Raw genomic sequence first — 18,063 nt, forward strand, 5'->3', positions numbered from 1 at the left:
GAAAAGACGACTCCAAGCTTTACATTTGATTACCTTATGAGATACTACACTGCTTTGCAGTTATTAGCAAATGTATTTCAGCATTTCTAATTGCCTATACTATACACATAAGTCTGACCTTCAAATTCTCTTCAAACAGGTTCTAACGCCTTACTCAATTCCTCACTAATTAATTAATTAAAATCTTTGACATATGCTCATTTCATATTTGTATGAGAGTCATGACTTACTATTTGAAAATCGTACTTAAGCAATATGAATACTGACCTAAAGAACATCTGAATTTTGGGACAATGGAGATTATTTTTTTATTTTGTTTAGTTTTGTTTTTAATAACAAGAAAAACATAAAGGGCTATTTCAGAAAAGTTTGCTTTCATGTACTAAATGTAAAATTTAGTTTAAAGGATTTATTTTGTGTGTATTTACATTTAAATTTGTTCAAATCACTCAATTTTTTTCTCTGTTTGAAAGACAGATCAGTGAGATCTCTTGCCAACAGTATGGAGCACATAGAGAAAATAGGCAAGAAACAATTAATAGACCCTTGATAACATGAAGGGTACATTCCTTATGATTCTACCTAAATAAAGTAATCATACTTGAATAAAAGTATCGACCTTGAAATAAAATTTACAATTCCTTATCACTGTTATGCAATTTTAAAAGCACTTCCAACTTATTATTTTATTATCACCTTAACAGCATCAGAGGCAGAGGGATAATGTATCAAATTCTATATTTTAAAAAGCACCAAGAGGTTAAATGGCTTTTGTTCCCATAATTAAACAATGAAGAGCTTGCAATACGATGAACAGATCTCAGGTCTTCTGTTACATGGTCGGATTGTGCATATCTCTTTTTACTACAATATATGCTGAAATTATGGATGAAATATCACTCCCCGCCTTTTTTGGTTTTGTTCAATGAGTGCAAGTTACTTGGCTCAAGTGGGTGAGAGGATTCTTTTTCTCTAAATAATGCAAGAGTTCCTAGTGACACAGAAAAGAACAAGGAGCTTTTGTTTTACCAGCAAAGCTTATGCAGAATTTGGTTATTTTGTAATTTAAACAAATAGCAGCTTTGGTTTTAATGTGTTCCTCTCTTTGTGCACTTAAGAGCTTTCAGGATCAAATTCAGTTTTTAATCTCTTTAAATTAAAGAGTGAAGTAAAAAGCAGGGCATTCCCAACAATTTTGTGAAGAGAAGCTTTTTCTTTTTAAATTTTATTCTACAAAGCCTTGAGATCTTGGGGTGGGGGGACAAGTGAAGGTTAATAAATAATAAAATCCAATAGCTTCTTCCTTCTGAGAATCCGAGCAGATTTCAGAGAAAAGCAGATTTCATTTATTATTTTATCAATTCAATAAATGTATATTTTCTGAATACCTCTGTGTCAGCCACTGTGATAAGTGCTGGTGGTAGGAAGTACAATATGGAATAAGATTTGCTTCTTGAATGTAAGGGAATTCTAGCAAGGAAAACAGAACAAACAGCAAATATGAAAGAGGAGGCAGTAGCTTGAAAAATACTACAACTGGGGTATGTATAGAGCATATAGAACACAAGAGCAGAGAACCAATCCAGGTACGGCTGGGCCAGAAAGATGATGGCTAAGAGGCAAGGAATTTGTAATAAATGACTTCATGTTATTTATCCTGTTTCCTCATCTTTAAATTGTCCACTAATACTCCCTCATCAGTCTCTGTGCAAACAAGAAATTATGTATATCGCTAAGCACATAGAAGTGTTTAATAAATGATAGCCATCATTATTACTCTTATTATGACTAATAAAAATGGAGGTTGAAGGATGAATGGCAATATCCTTTGGTAAATGAAAAAGGGCAAGTAGAGATTTCATATGTAAAGACCCAGAAGCAAGAGCAAACTTACTGAAAGTTCTTCATCATGACTGGATCTAGAGTGGATGAAAGAGATGCCAGAGATGAGCTTGAACATCAGGAACAATCCAGATCGTATAGGGCCTTGCAAACCACCTTAGGAATTTGGAATTTATCTTAAAGTCCGTGAGGAGCCATTAAAGGATTTCAAACGGGGGTGTGATATGTCCTGGTTTCCATCTTACAAAAATCAATTTGACTATAGTTTGGAGAATGTGTTAGAACAGGGCAAGTTTGAAGGAGGCAGGGAAACAATTACAGAAATATATATGAAAGACGATCCTGTCTTGAACTTGCCTGGAGACACTGAAAATGCAAAGAAGTAGATAGATTCGCAAGTTATTTAGCAGATGGAATCCACTATTTTGGGACTAGAAATGAAAGACAGGAGGGTGGGGGGGATTCAGAGAAAAACTCAGTGTCTTCCTTAGGAAAATGGGTGGCCAGTGGTGTATTCACTAGCCTTGGGATGCAGGAAATGAAGAAGAAAAAGAAATGTAGGAGGAGGAAGAGATTTTAGGGGGATTTAATAAGTTCAGGTTTGGACATGTTGGGTTCTGAGATGACCAGTGAAGGTTTTGCATTGGTGGACGGGACTATGGTCTGAAGCTTAGAGGAGATATCAAGGTTGGGAATATAGATTTCATAGTTGTCACTGTATCAGTAATATATCTGTGTCTGTATATAACATGTCTAAAAATCCATGGACCATGTCACATATTCCTGGAAAGATGTCTCATTTGTAGAAACATAATCCAAACAGGAACTCCAGTTTGTACTTGTGTCTGTGTCTGTCTCAGATATTCAAATGGGTCCAAAAACAAAGTCCTCAGTAACTTCTATTAAAATTTTTTGGCTTGGTCTGCTCTCTAGAAAATCTTGAGAGTCACCTATTCTCTCACTTTACAAGAAGCTACCTTTTAATCGTGTCACCCACACTGTACCATCCCCTTTGTTTTCACTGAATGGCATGCTTTGGATTTGTCACATCCCTCCAACCACATGTTGCTTCCTTAGAAAGGCAGTTCTTCCTCTCCGATTGCTTTTCGTATGCAGTATGGACATGTATCAGGCACAGATTTCAGGTCTACTCATATCCCAATATACCACTAATAAATGTCCTTAGGCAGTAAGCATTTATTCTCCTTCCTGATACACAAAGGTAGATTAAAAATGAAAACCCCAACCATAAATAAAACTAATGTTTGCATTTGATTACTTTGGGGGTGTTTTATGGAGAAGATTTTCTTTTGAGCCTTGGAATGAAATTCAAGTGGCAAATAGCCATCTTCTTGAACCCCAAGAATTGGGAATTGTACTGAAAGGAGGCCTTTTTCAGTTTCCTGACCACAGAGCAATGCTGACTTCAGTGAGTCACGAGCATTTTATAAAAGTGGCTGAGAATGCAGAGAACATGTTACTGTGCTAGTGAGTGTGAGATAAAATTTACTCTGTAGCCATCATCCAAGTTTCTGGATTTGGGTTCATTAAGTAAATTATGCAAATATAAACCCCCAAATTAAATACACAAATATTAATGTCTTCCCTTACTCTTATTTTGTGGGGAAAACATTTTCATTTTTCCTATTTTTAAATCAATATTTTTACTAGGCAACTATGACTTCTTTTAAAATCTCATATACCCTTAACCTCATACTTTTGTTATAAGATATAGCTTATAAACATATATTTGATCATCTGAATCCTTTCATTACTGACGGGGCTGTTTTAAGAACTTTCCTGTGTATTTGGTATCCTAAATGTCAAAGAAACTTCAAATTCACCTTACTATGCACTACTTAGGAATTAATTTCTAAGGCAGTTAGTTGGCCACTTGGGTTGAGGTATTTTAGGATCTTCAGTTGTGGCTACTTCTATCTTTGTCAGGTCGGCAGAAGAACAACAAAGAATGTTATCTTTATAGAAATTTGTCATATGCTTCTAATCTATCCAACTTATTCTGTGTAAATTTCTCTTGATGATATCCTAGGGATACGGGCTGCAATATCTGAATTTCCAATGTGAAGTGAAGGTGTGGGGATAGATATTGGAGTGATCACAAACTGGTCTTTACACTCTTGGAGGCCACTGTGGTTACAGATCATAACAGCCCCAAGGTCAGAGATAAACACAGATGAAATTTAAAGCTCTGGGTAAAAAGTTCTAGATGTATCTATAATTTTTGTTTCTGGGTTGTGGTCATTACGCAGAATTTAAATACATGAGTACATTTGAGTCAGTATGTGGAGTTTCTTTCTTTTGTAGATTAACAACGTTGTGATAGTTTCAGGTGCACAGCAAAGAGGCTCAGCCATACATATGCATGTATCCATTCTCCCCCAAACTCCCCTCCCATCCAGGCTGCCACATAACATTGAGCAGAGTTCCCTGTGCTGTACAGTAGTATGTGGAATTTCACTCATTTATTCTCAGTGATCCATTCATTTTTGCTGAATACCATCTTGTGTGAGGTGTGTAATTGCTATAAGACTAGTGTTCCATTGCCTTTCCAGGGGGGAATTTGTGGTGTCTTTTATTCTCTCTTGTATTTAAGCAACAAAATTCGTTTGTTGCAAGACTTGATAATTTTCAACCTTGAGTGATTAATAAACCACCTAAAAATAACCAGTTTGTAAGCAAAAAAGGGGATTAACCTTTACAGGTAACATTCTCATTTTCAATTAGGGACATTAACTTTTAATTTTTTTAGTTTTTGGAATTTTTCTCCACTCAAATAGTGTCTCCAAATCCCTGATAATGTTTTTTATTGGTGGTAAAAATGAAAATTATTTCACCCGAGACACTAGTTGACGGTTGGTGTAGTCAGAATTGTCAGGGAATGAACAATCACGTGTCCACTTTTACTACTTCATACATCACACTTCTATTCACCCAATTGTGCACTATAGTCTATTCATTAGACTAAGTCAAGTAGGAATTTGATAGTCTGGAATGAAAAAAAATTTCTAAGGAAGAAAAATAATCACCAAGAAGGGAACAAGATATTGGGACTCTTGATTTCTCCTAGGCACTTGGGTTGCAGAAAGAATGAGAAGGTATCTGGGCAACAGAGGAAGAATAATTAAATCACCTCTGCTCATTTTCTTAGCACATCTGGTGGTAAGTGAAGAAGAGGGTGTCAGTGGTGTTCCTTTCTTTTGGTTAAGACCAGTTTGTGTACTGAGAATCCTGGGTGGATAAGAAACAAACATAGGACAAGACCTTGGAAATGTCAGCTTTTATCCTGAAAATGTCATTTTTTTCTGTAGGAGATATTCTTTGGGGAGCCCAGAGAATCGTATTTGTCCCAGGTAGCAATGAGGCTTCCTATAAATTTCTTCCTTTTAATTTGTCTCATTCCCTAAGGTAATTATTACTCAGCTTCTGGAAATGAGAAAAAGATTGCTCAGTTAGTAAATAAAAATAATATTTTTTCCAGTTCTGTTCAGCTAAGTATCTTTTCTGGCAGTATGTTGGAATAAAAAATACTCATACTCTCAATACATGGTCCCTGATCAAGACCAAAGCAAGACAGAATAAGCAGGATGTTATTGATATTTATATGTTATTTTATGGAACTTACTGTGACCCAGGTCCTTGTGTATGAGATAGGCTAAATATATACTTTCAGATGATGAAATGTGTACAGGGACTTTTCTCACTGTGCTTTCAGAGGCTAAAAATACACCCTTCCTGATGTGATTAAGTAAAGTCCATTAAAACATTCCACACACGGTTTTCTTTGGAATTAAAATTCCCAAAGAGAGATTCTGTGGTTTAATCTCTCACTGGTAGGAAAACTGACTAAATTGATTTCATTTTGTATGAAATTTCTCTTGGTGGCAAATGAATGATGGAAGTGAGACCACAGGATCTTTAATCTTAAAAGAACAGATGATTTTCGACTTTTTGATTACTTTTGATATAATCACTGATAAATGCTTGATTAACTCATGTTGCATTATTCATTAAAACAAAGTCCTCAGCAAGCTAAGAACCTAGGAACTACTTTGAGAAATCAAAGTCTCCAGAATTTTCTTGTGCTCCTTCCTTCTAGCTCTGTTGTCTTCCCAAATGAAAAATACCTAAAAATGACATGAAATTCTAGTTAAATATGGCTAATTTCTAGTCATCCATCAATAAGTATTGTTCATCTTACCACCTAAACACTGAAAACGTGATTAAAGACCAAAAATGATAATTTTTGCAGAAATTTGATTTTCATTTTCTAGTACCCATGAATTGGGGAAATACACAAAAATTACGTAAGGCACAGCGACCAGAACATTAATAAGCCAGATATTCTGGAAAAGCACAACAGCGTTAAGAACAGAGATAAATTTCTTCCTGAGGGATAAACTGTGTACCATATTAAATGACAACCTCAGTAACACCTTAGAATAAATGAAATAATGACCTGCATAGAGCTTTCCTTATCAGGTCCCATAATGTGGCATCATTCAAAACAGTGTTCAGTGAAAGCATTTTGCTGTTTGGGAGGACAGGGCGGAAGATGGGGTGGGGGGTAGTCTCTGGCACTGTGATCTCTCAAGGATGGACATTGGTCTGTGGATGAGTCAGGCTCATGAATCCTATTTCTCTTAACAGTATTTCTGATAAGACCTGGGCCAGAGAAGCTCTAAGATCATACCCTCTAAATTAACAAATATCCTGAGTACAGCTGACTCAGTGTTGCCAGTTAAGGGAAAGCTACAAACTTTTCAGTCACGGTTGTAAGCTTTACTAGAAAGCTGAAGCCCTTCTGCTTGGGCACAAGCTGAGAGTTATTTATCTACAACAGCAAGATACTCCTCAAGAGATCATTTTGGATGTATTCTAATAACGTATTTTCAAAGGAGTGCTCATGGTCTGAAGTTTTTATGCTACAATCTGGCTATAATTATTTTAGCCTGGAATATTTAAAAATGCATATAACTTAATGGGCATATTTACTACGATTTTCTGTTTAGTAAAATGTCCATAGAGTATTTCATGCCTAACTGTGTAATTTATCCTCTAATTTCCAAGATAAACAGGTTATGATGTATAAATTTCAACTACAGTTACTAAACGTTATTTATTTTAGACTTATTAGCCATAGAGCAAATAGTTAAAAATGAAGATAACAGCTGGGAGGGAATCATCCAGAAATTTTTTTTCTGAAAAATTTTCTATAACCCTTTTTTTAAAATTTTATTATTGAAATCATTTATATTCTTGGTAGATAAAAATATGAGTAAAAATAAAATATTTTAATTTTATTCATATCAACCATAGAAAACCACTTATATTTTGTCTGTTTCCTTCTAGGCATTTGGTATATATATATATATATAATTTATACTCCACAGCTCATTTCTGTTCACAGAGTCAAGTGCCGGAGAAAAGAAAAAAAAAAAAGTGTCAACTAGCTTTTTATGTTGCAGATTTTCCATGACTTGTTAAAAATATAACATACTTTAATAGAAGAAATATGGTAACTGTAATTTGCCAGGTCCCAAGGCAGACCAATAATTGGAGAAGCTTCGGCTTTTCAATTTTTCAAGGAGAGAACAGCATATATTTAATATTACAGGTCTGGTAAGCTAATGTTCTTATAATTATGAGAACTGAAATGAACCCATTTGGAAAACGTAGATAAACTATACTCTTTGTCTACGCAGATCAGAGACATCTGTAGAAATAAATGTTAACAAGTTAACAGTGTTGGGGACAACTATTCAGTGGTCCTTGAATAATTTTGGGGTAGGAAATACCTCCCATGTATAAACAGATTGCTATTTCTTCCAATTTTCCCTGAATAATGACTGCATTTTAACATTCCAGGTTCCTGGTTGCTTCCACTTCCTAATTCCCATAGGTTCTTAAATTCTATCATGAGCAAGGGGGTAGGAAGTAAGGAAATTATGAGCCCCATTGAAAATGGCTTGACTGTTTCACATAATCCCTCTGAGATTTTTTTGGCTATGTCACGATAGCAACCATATGGTGGGAAGATATTTTGCTGAATCATAATGCCTTAGTATCAGGAAAACTGAATCCATGCAGGATGAGCAAACCTATGTTTCAAAAATTTTTCCAGAATGAAGCTGTGATGAAAGTCTTTGCTACAAAGGACTCAGATACCAAATGTACTTTCTCTCAAAAGTCTAAATGCTTCATAGACAACTTTCTAAAAAAAGTAAAGCACAAAACCCACGATCGACTCAAATCTTCATTTGCTCAAGGGAGCTTGAAATTCCCTGTTGCCTAATGCCTCATGAATTAAGAACCATCTAAACCTCAACCTCTGAGGAACTGAGGTTTGTTTCACGAACAAATCTTTAATGGGGACTTAAAATCACTGAATGTGACTGGGTGAATGTGTTAAGACCCATGTTTTCCTTTTCAATTGTTTATAATCCCTCAGGAGAGACATGTATAAAAAGCATAAGTAATAGTTATGAAGGAAAGTATGGTGGAAGATGCCAATAATGGTTAGTTATAAAAATAACCACCTTCAGGGTTTCAGACTGAGACTCTGTGTGGACCATTTTTAACTTTTATTCCAGCAGCATGTTTGATGGTAGAGTGCTACCTGAGTCTAGAGGAAGGGGACAGGTAAACTGGAGGAAAGAGAGACAATATGGGAGACCCTTTCCTGATACGGTTTTACCTGCTTAGAAGAGGCGGGAGCAAAATTTTACACACACACACACACACACACACACACACACACAAATACATGCATTCTAAATCTTTTTCTTCCTATTTGAAATGCTGAATTGGTTATTATTTCAGAATTCTGTTCCCAGTCTTACTCCCATTACTGTTTCTCTGGCATGGATGGAGCGGGAGTAGGGGAGTCTTCTACTCTGGCCCAAATGATATTAATATAAAATGCATTTGCTCCTTATATCATCATGGAATGACAGACGAGACCAGCCTGGGTATTTGGAACAGAATTTTCAGCTTTCTCAGCTTGGGTTTAATTTGGAGCCAGCTCTACCTGAACATGTCTGGAAAGTGAGGATATTCAGTCTATAGGAAGCCTAATTTGCATGAGGATCAGCAAATTAGGGTGTTCCAGGAATAGCCTTTTTATTTTGGGATGAATCACTCTTTAAGCAAAATGCATGTGCTACACACCTGTGAGGTTTTGCTAAATGATAGCTGAGGAGATATGTGTAGCTTGAATGTTTCATATTTCAGCACTGCCTAATTTGTACTGGAGCTCTAGCCATACGAAGTATTTAGTTTTACTCTTTATACTACAGCCCTATATACTAATTACTTATCCTTTCTGCCTATACATAATTAATTCTTTGCTTATACTTTTTATCTATGCTTGTTACCTATAATATTCCAACTTTTCCACCTCATTCACCTCCCCCTAATATTTCCACTGCCCATCCTTCAAGAAACAGGTTAAGTATCACCTCCCCCAGCAAACTTTTACAACCTCATTAGTCTGGACAAGACTCTCTCTAGCACTCTGCAAACCTCTTTCATGTTCTTTGCTAAGTCGTTTGATGATGGTTTCTATACGCCACTAACTCTGAACTCCTTGAGAGCAAGAACCATGTTTTGACATCTGTGTACTCAATGTCTAATTCAGCTTTCTGAATAAATAAATGACTGAGTGCTACACCTAAAGAAAAGTGGAAGGGAATCTTCAGGGTGGGCAAAGTTAGAGGTAATTCAACGTGTCTGTATTAAGTTCCTATTGCTGTTATAACAAGTTATCACAAATTTAGTGGCTTAAAACAACACAAATTTATTACCTTATAGTTCTGGAGGTTAGAAGTCCTAAAATCAAGTGTTGGCAGGGCTGAATTTCTTACAGAAGCTCAAGGAAAGAATCTTTTTCCTTGCCTCTTCCAGATTCTTAGAGGCTGCCTGCCTTCCTTGGCTTGTGGCCCCTTCTTCCATCTTCAAAGTCAACGGTGTAGCATCATCAAATCTCTCTGATTCTGAACTCCTTCTGCCACATATAAGGACCTTTGTGACTATATTGGAGCCACCTAGATAATCCAAGATAATCTTCCCATTTCAAAATCCTTAATCCCATCTGCAAACTCCCTTTTGTCATCTAAAGAAAGAAACATATCCACAGGTTTTGGGGATTAGCACATGGACATCTTTTGGGGGTTATTATTTTGCCTCCCACAGTGTCTCTTTGGGATGCCCATTAGCAAATGTGGTCTAGTGAAAAGTGCCCTGCTTAAGACTGGAACGGGGAGGCTCATGACCTGACAAGATAAAGCTGCATCTTGCACCTCTACCCTTAGATGTTTGCCTTCTTGGTTTTATTTAGGGAAACACATAGTAATTTATAGATATATTGGAAGAATTTATAGCATAATGATCCCTGCCCTCACATTGAGGAAGCTTTCTTCTAATGTACTAAGTATGATTTTCTAGCCAAATGATAAGAGTAACAACAATATGCATTGTTACTTCTCTCCTTGAAAGTAAGAATCATTGCTTCACCAATAATCTTATATATCCGAGAACAGTGGCTCTCATCTGCACATTTATATCACCAGGTATGCTTTCTAAAAATACCAATACCTTGGGATACTCCCCCCTCCAAAGATTCTGATTTAATTGGTCTGGAGTGGAGTCCTGATATTACTCTTTTAAAATCTTTCCAGGTGATTTTAGTATTCCAGCCGATTCCATTGGCATGCACAAATCATAAATGGTGCATTATAAGTTATTAAGCTGGTAGTTATTCTGGTGTCAATTGAAAGGACTAAGAACTGTACAAGCTGTGCAAATTCAGCAGGACAAAGCCATATTAAATTCTTCTAGACATTGTTCTCATATTTCAAAAAGTAGCCATAGTTAGAAATTTGAGATGATATGCATTTACCTGTAAGTTAATAATCTCATTTCACTTGTGATATAGACACCAGAGATATATTTCAGGAGGAATGATTTAAATGTACTGAGGATATGGTGGGGACTGAGGCACATACAGCAGGAAGAAATTTGCACTGATCTTAGTTTGTTCTGAAAGTGGATAAAAGGGGGGGGAAAGCATCATTAATTGCTTCACAATGATTTTGTTCAAAAAGCAATGTAAGGGGCTTCCCTGGTGGCGCAGTGGTTGAGAGTCCGCCTGCCGATGCAGGGGACGCGGGTTCGTGCCCCAGTCAGGGAAGATCCCACATGCCGCGGAGCGGCTGGGCCCGTGAGCCATGGCCGCTGAGCCTGCGCATCCAGAGCCTGTGCTCCGCAACGGGAGAGGCCACAACAGTGAGAGGCCCGCGTACCGCAAAAAAAAAAAAAAAAAGGCAATGTAAGTATACTTATATCCCCATATCCCCTCCCTCTTGGATCTCCCTCCCACCCTCGCTATCCCACCCCACTAGGTGGTCACAAAGCACGGAGCTGATCTCCCTGTGCGATGCAGCTGCTTTCCACTAGCTATCTATTTTACATTTGGTAGTGTATATATGCCTACGCCACTCTCTCACTTTGTCCCAGCTTACCCTTCCCCCTCCCCGTGTCCTTAAGTCTATTCTCTATGTCTGCATATAGCTGATTCATTTTGTTATACAGCAGAAACTAACACAATAATGTAATTACACTCCAATAAAGATGTTAAAAAAATAAAAAGGTAATTAGGAAAAAAAAAGATGTAGCACATTATACAATGGAATATTACTCAGCCATAAAAAGAAACGAAATTGAGTTATTTGTAGTGAGGTGGATGGACCTAGAGTCTGTCACACAAAGTGAAGTAAGTCAGAAAGAGAAAAACAAATACCATATGCTAACACATATATATGGAATCTAAAAAAAAAATGGTTCTGATGAACCTAGGGGCAGGACAAGAATAAAGACACAGATGTAGAGAATGGACTTAAGGACACAGGGTGAGGGAAGGGTAAGCTGGGACAAAGTGAGAGTAGTGCTGACATACATACACTACCAAATGTAAAATGGATAGCTAGTGGAAAGCAGCTGCATCACACAGGAAGATCAGCTCGGTGCTTTGTGACCACCTAGAGGGGTGGGATAGGGAGGGTGGGAGGGAGAGACGCACGAGGGAGGGGATATGGGGATATATGTATACATATAGCTGATTCACTTTGTTATATAGCAGAAACTAACACAACATTTTAAAACAATTATACTCCAATAAAGGTGTTAAAAAAAGTCACCATTTGCCAAAAATGACACATTTACCTCCACATTTCAAATGGCATTACTCTCCTTTTTTCTCCTCTGTCTAATTGCATTAGCTAGTATCTCTAGTGCAATAATAAATAAGGGTAAACACTGAAAAAAAAAAAAAAGCAATGTAAGGCAACAAGGACTGTTGGGCTTTGGATGCATTTGAGCAAACCAACGTGATTATAAATAAGAAGAAAGGCTCAGACTATTGTATGTAAGGAAAACGACAAGCTTTCCCAGTGCATCACAGCTTTGGCAACATGGATATAATTATACTGTTCTTTAAAAGTGCACTACAAGCCGCATTGCCTGTCAGAATGGTGGCCACTTCTTAAATCACAATCTCTAGCAATCTTATTATGCAGGGAGATACCATCTTCTAAACTAGCAGTCATAAGATCAATATATAAGTTGCAAGATATGTTTTATCCTCATCCTATGCACCTAAATCACTAGATTCTAATAGAACACCTACAGATTTGATTATACATCAGCATGACTTAACTTTTTAATTTTGGTGATGATGTTTTAAATTCTTAATCCATGATTAGACAGCTAGACATCAGAGAGAGAAATCAAGAAATATTCTAGCTCTTAGTACTGACATTCATGCTGAATGTGACTGTTTTATGAGCTTGGATTTCTTTTTTGTCTGCGTATTAACAATTCAGGTAGTAACTCTTGGGACTCTTTTAAAAAATGGCAGGGAACTCCCCAGAAACTGATAGTACTGTGACAGTCATTTTTTGCATGCTATAATTTTTAATACACTTCAACCTATCCCTCTGAACTTTTCACTTAGGTGCCTGCTGCAGGGCCCACGGCACAAGAATAGAAGAAGACCCACAGCAATAATTTGAGACAACAGAACCTTAACAGATACTGTGTCCTTGATTCATTAGAAATGGCATATTCTATGTGCTAGAGGAACCATCTTTTTGAAGTTCAACACTTTAAAGAAAAAACATCTGATCAGGTTCTTGCCTATTTGGGTAAGTCCCTCGGCTTAAGGGCCATATAAAGCATCTTTGCTAACCTGGGTTTTGACATTTAATATAAACAGTACCTCTGTGGGTTTTTCTATAAATGAATGAACAGATATCAGACATGTGCTATTTTCCACATTTAGTTCTGCACTGACATTCAAGAACTTTTTTTTTCTTAAGAATCTGATGTATTTCAAATGATTCTCCACTTGTTTTTCACTCTTTCTGTATTCAGAAACATTATTTTTCTCTCATTTCTCTCCAGGCAGCAAAGCAGAAGTAGAGCATAATTATTACCCTACATGTAGTTAAGTGAAAAATGTAACTTGTGTCAGACACGAAAGCCCCACGCTACAGATAAGGTCTGTCATGTACATTCTCCCTCTATTTCCAGTTCATCAGACTTTGGTCTACAGTAAAATGGAAGAAATGCTTTCATTTTCCCGCGATATCCACAATAGAGCTGAAGACGAAAAAGGAATTTGTCTTGAAGCTGCTTTTATCCCCTTGCTTAATTGTAAGCCATAGAAAAGGTGAAAGCACATGTCGGGGCGGGGGCGTGGGGTGGCGAGGGACGCTTTCCATTTCTCTAATGCACTACAATTTCGAGACACTAACATTTGTGACTGCAGGCTCAGTGGTTTTATTGGGAAGAAGAGAAAAAGCGCTCTAATGGTGTCTCCCGGGCTTGACACTAAAGCTTGTTGAAAAGACAATGCCCTGTCTTCCAAATGAGGAATGAGCCTTTTTATTCTGTTTATGAAGAGTATTTATGCTTCGTTATGAATACATGGTTATTTATGTGTGCCCTTTTACTGTAAAAGGCTTAAAGCTTTTCCACCAATAGCAAACGCAATTAAAGGCAAAAGGACACCACCTTGAACAAAAACAGGCAGGCGAACAGAAAAATAGGACTTCCCTAAATTGAGGGAAAAATGAAATGTGTGGAGGCAATTTCTGGAGTGCTCCCCGCCCACGATATCACTGTAGGATTTACATCATCTTCAATCTTCAAAATTTCTTATGGTTTTAAATTTTCTGCCTTAATTTTTTCCCCTGGGATCCTTGTCACATATTCTGGTGTTGGAAATTTAATGAATGAGGGTATTCTTCTTAAACGGAGCTGCTATACTTCTGTGTCTACTGAGACAAATCCAACTATGTACTTAAATCCTAAGTTCTGATGCTTATGTGTTTACAGAACAGTGTTATTTTGGAATTGCAACAGACTTTTTGGAGATTGTTCTGGTCCATTGTTTTATACCTAAAAAATGGAGACCCTCTAGTGAGAATTTTTTAGTTATGCTTTTAACTTTTGAGTGTGTTTTTGGCAACATAAACTGAGCTAGGTGATGGCCTTAAGTGGCTCCAGGGGTTCTTTTGGCAGGACAGGCCTACTCTATAAGCAGAAGTGCACGTGTGTACTAAAAAAGCCTTGGTCTAAAGCACAATAACGGGAACATGCATTTGTTGATTGAATTAATAAAATAAAATGTGATGCCTGATGGACTGCCTGAAACAGCTACCAAAGGAGAGATTCTGTTGTGAGTTAAGACTTTATATTTCCAAGCACTCCTCTGTAAGAGGTTAACAAATAAAATTAACAGATAATGTGAGAGAGCATTATTCTGAGCTTGCTACTATCTGAATCCACATGGCTTAGAGCGGTGCTTCCCTAAAACTAAAGAGTGGTGTCAATTCACATCAGAGGTTTTTTTTTTATCAGTCCAGGGATAAATGAAGATTTAGTAAAATAGAAATAAATAATTTTAAAATATTTTAAATTCTCTCAGTTTAAAATATAGTCCTTTTTTTCTGAGATGAATTCCTTTCTCTTTTTCTTATTAAAATATCTAGTTTTAGGAAATAATCATGCTACTGTATGGTAGGTTTTTTTCCTTCTGTCATCTTTATTTGGAAAAAAAAATTGACAACACTGTATTTAATTGGTCCCACAAAGCCAAAAATTTGTTAATTCTTGACTTCTATACACTGGGTGTCTTTTTACATGTTAAGGGCAGGAGCTGGTCATAATTAGGAAAAGCCCTGTAGTCTGGCTGCTGGGGTTGAGAACGAGGTGCTTTCACTGCAGGGAAAAATAGTGGACCTCTGTGAGCTGCCACCCATCAGCTGTCCAGAGCACACACAGTTCCCAGATAGTTCCTCTTCTGCTGTATCTTATGAAACATCCTTTATCTTGCATTCTTTTGGTTCCATTCTGGTGGTGTAGGTAAATGTCCAAGGGGTGACCCAATAGGTGATTTTATGCTGCTTGCCTGAACGAGATATCCTATGTCTGAATTTCTTTTTTTTCTTTTTTTTTTAATTTATTTATTTTTGGCTGCATCAGGTCTTCCTTGCAGCGCGCACAGGCTTTCTCTAGTTGCGGCGAGTGGGGGCTACTCTTCATTGCGGTGCGCCAGCTTCTCATTGCGGTGGCTTCTCTTGTTGCACAGCACGGGTTCTAGGCACACAGGCTTCAGTAGTTGCAGCACGTGGGGTCAGTAGTTGTGGGCTCTAGAGCACAGGCTCAATAGTTGTGGCACACGGGCTTAGTTGCTCCACGGCATGTGGGATCTTCCCCGACCAGGGCTCGAACCCGTGTCCCCTACATTGGCAGGAGGATTCTCAACCACTGTGCCACCAGGGAAGTCCCTATGTCTGAATTTCTAATTTCAACTTCACTACTCAGTACCAGTTGTGAAATTGAATATAACTTCCTTAGCTTCTTTAAATCCCTGTTGCCTCTAATGTAAATAGAAATAATAATAATCACTTTATAGGATTATGGAAATGATTGAATAACATTATGTATGTGTTAGTGCCTGGCACACAGTAACCCCTTAACAAATGGTAACCTTCTCTCTATATAAATGTATGTATATGACACTGTATATGTGGTATATATATCGTATATATAATGTCATGTACATATATATAAAAGACACTATAAATATCATATATGAGTATATATGTCATATATATAAAAGTCATATATACTCACTATATACATACTATATATACTACTTACTATGTATGATACATATGATGTATATATATGTACACATACTACATGTATATATATATCTCCTCTATGTATATGTATGTATGTGTATATACATACACATAAGTGCATATGTGTGTATATATAGTGTGTATACACATATATGACATATTAAATGATTATACAATAAAATTAAATGGTAAGTTTTACAAGTTTAAAGAAAGGAGAGCTAATGGCCATGCAAGTATATAGGTATTTAGGAAAAGCTTCGTGAAAAGGTTCTTGCTAAGCATTGAAGGGTGGAAATCGGGAGAGAGGAATGAAGCAGATGTTCAGAGACAGATGGGATATTGTAGAATGACGATGGGATCTGAAGTCGGAGGGCTTACACTTAATAAAATAAATGGTTGGCATTTATTCTTATTCTAAAAAATTGGCCCAACCTGAATAATGAACCACCTTTTCAAAACTAAGCTCTTCTCAATTAGTAAAAAGTTTAAAAGGATAAACTGCCTTTGTGCCACAGAGATTTTTTTCTGTCTCAAACATTAAAGTCCATAGACATTAGAATGAATCCAAAAGGCATGCTTTAAGCCCGTTTGATTAAAAGAACGAAAGTCATATTCTTTGAAGACTCGTGGTAGTTAGTAATATACAAATGCATCTGTTTTGCATTTCATTAACGGCATCAAAGGCACTTTTTCAGGATTTTCTGATTTTTGCCTTCAGCTTTTGAGATACGAAAAAGCATTTGGAAATGAGCCTTTATTTTAAGAATGCTTTAGGCTGGTAAAGTGGTAGGATATATTTAAGGTGAAGAATTAGAGATGGATTAGATTTTGCTTGGGAGTTGCTAAGTCAAGCCCTTTTCTAGAGTCGTTAAACTTGATTTTAACTCCATTGTACAGTGGGATCTTCTTAAATGTTTCCTTACTAACTGCATTTTCATGAGTTGTGTGGGTTATATTTCTAAAGAGATAAAAAATTAGGAAATGCATTCCCACCCAACCCTGGACACTCATGTGTCTCCTTTAAATACTTGTCACTTTTAAAGTATATTTCTTTGCACAGGACTACCTACTAATGGTAGTTTGAGGACAGGAACCAACCACGGGGTTAGTTTACAGAAGTTGATGTTTTAATTGTTTTATTTCAAAATAAACAGCAGCTGTCTTATCTCTCATTCACTTATATGGAGTTAGTTATAGCTTCTCACCCATCCACTCAAAGTTCCTAAATGTGAATCTCCAGATATGACATAGTATGTTAACCCTCAACTGTATTTCTTACTACTGTCTTCTGGGCTTCTCTACTCATTATTCTATAATTATTCCAATGTTCATTTGTCTAAAATGGAATTTTTACATTCCCCTTTCCAAAACAGACAACATCAACAGCAACCAAAAAACCCAACTCTGACGCTTCATCTCAATGATTATTCACTTTGTCAACAGAAACATCTTTTTCACAGGCTAGAAGACTCGAATTCCTCTTTGCTACTTCCCTCTCCTCTGCAGTCCTTGGAAGTGTCCTTCAGATTTAGCCCATGCTTCCGACAGCTTGAATTAAGCCTCCCCTACCTTCAATCCATTAGACAAGGGTGAGGGGGATCTTTTGAAGGCATCTCTTCAGCCTGCTGTGCTTAAGCATTTAGTAACTCTGTTACTTAATCCATGGCCTCATATTCCTTTGTCTGATTTTCAAGCTTGTCTCTTCTTGTTTCCACCCTATCTATCAACTCAATTTACTCCCAGCCCCAGGCCACCATGCTCACATTCATGAATGCTCACCTATCCAAGTCAAACCACCCTACTCCCTTCCTCAGCTTTCTCTCAGTGTACTGATTCACACTGCTGACAGTCTGGAAATAGCCTCTTTCCCCCTTCTGCTATACAAACATCATGACTGTGTTTGAGGCCAGTTCAAATATCATGTCAGTTTGTTGTCTTTGATGCAAGTTCCCCAACTACTCAAGTTCATCTCGATTTCTTCCTCCTTTAAAAC

This window comes from Phocoena phocoena, chromosome 9, assembly GCF_963924675.1.
Source record: "Phocoena phocoena chromosome 9, mPhoPho1.1, whole genome shotgun sequence".
NCBI lineage: Eukaryota > Metazoa > Chordata > Mammalia > Artiodactyla > Phocoenidae > Phocoena > Phocoena phocoena.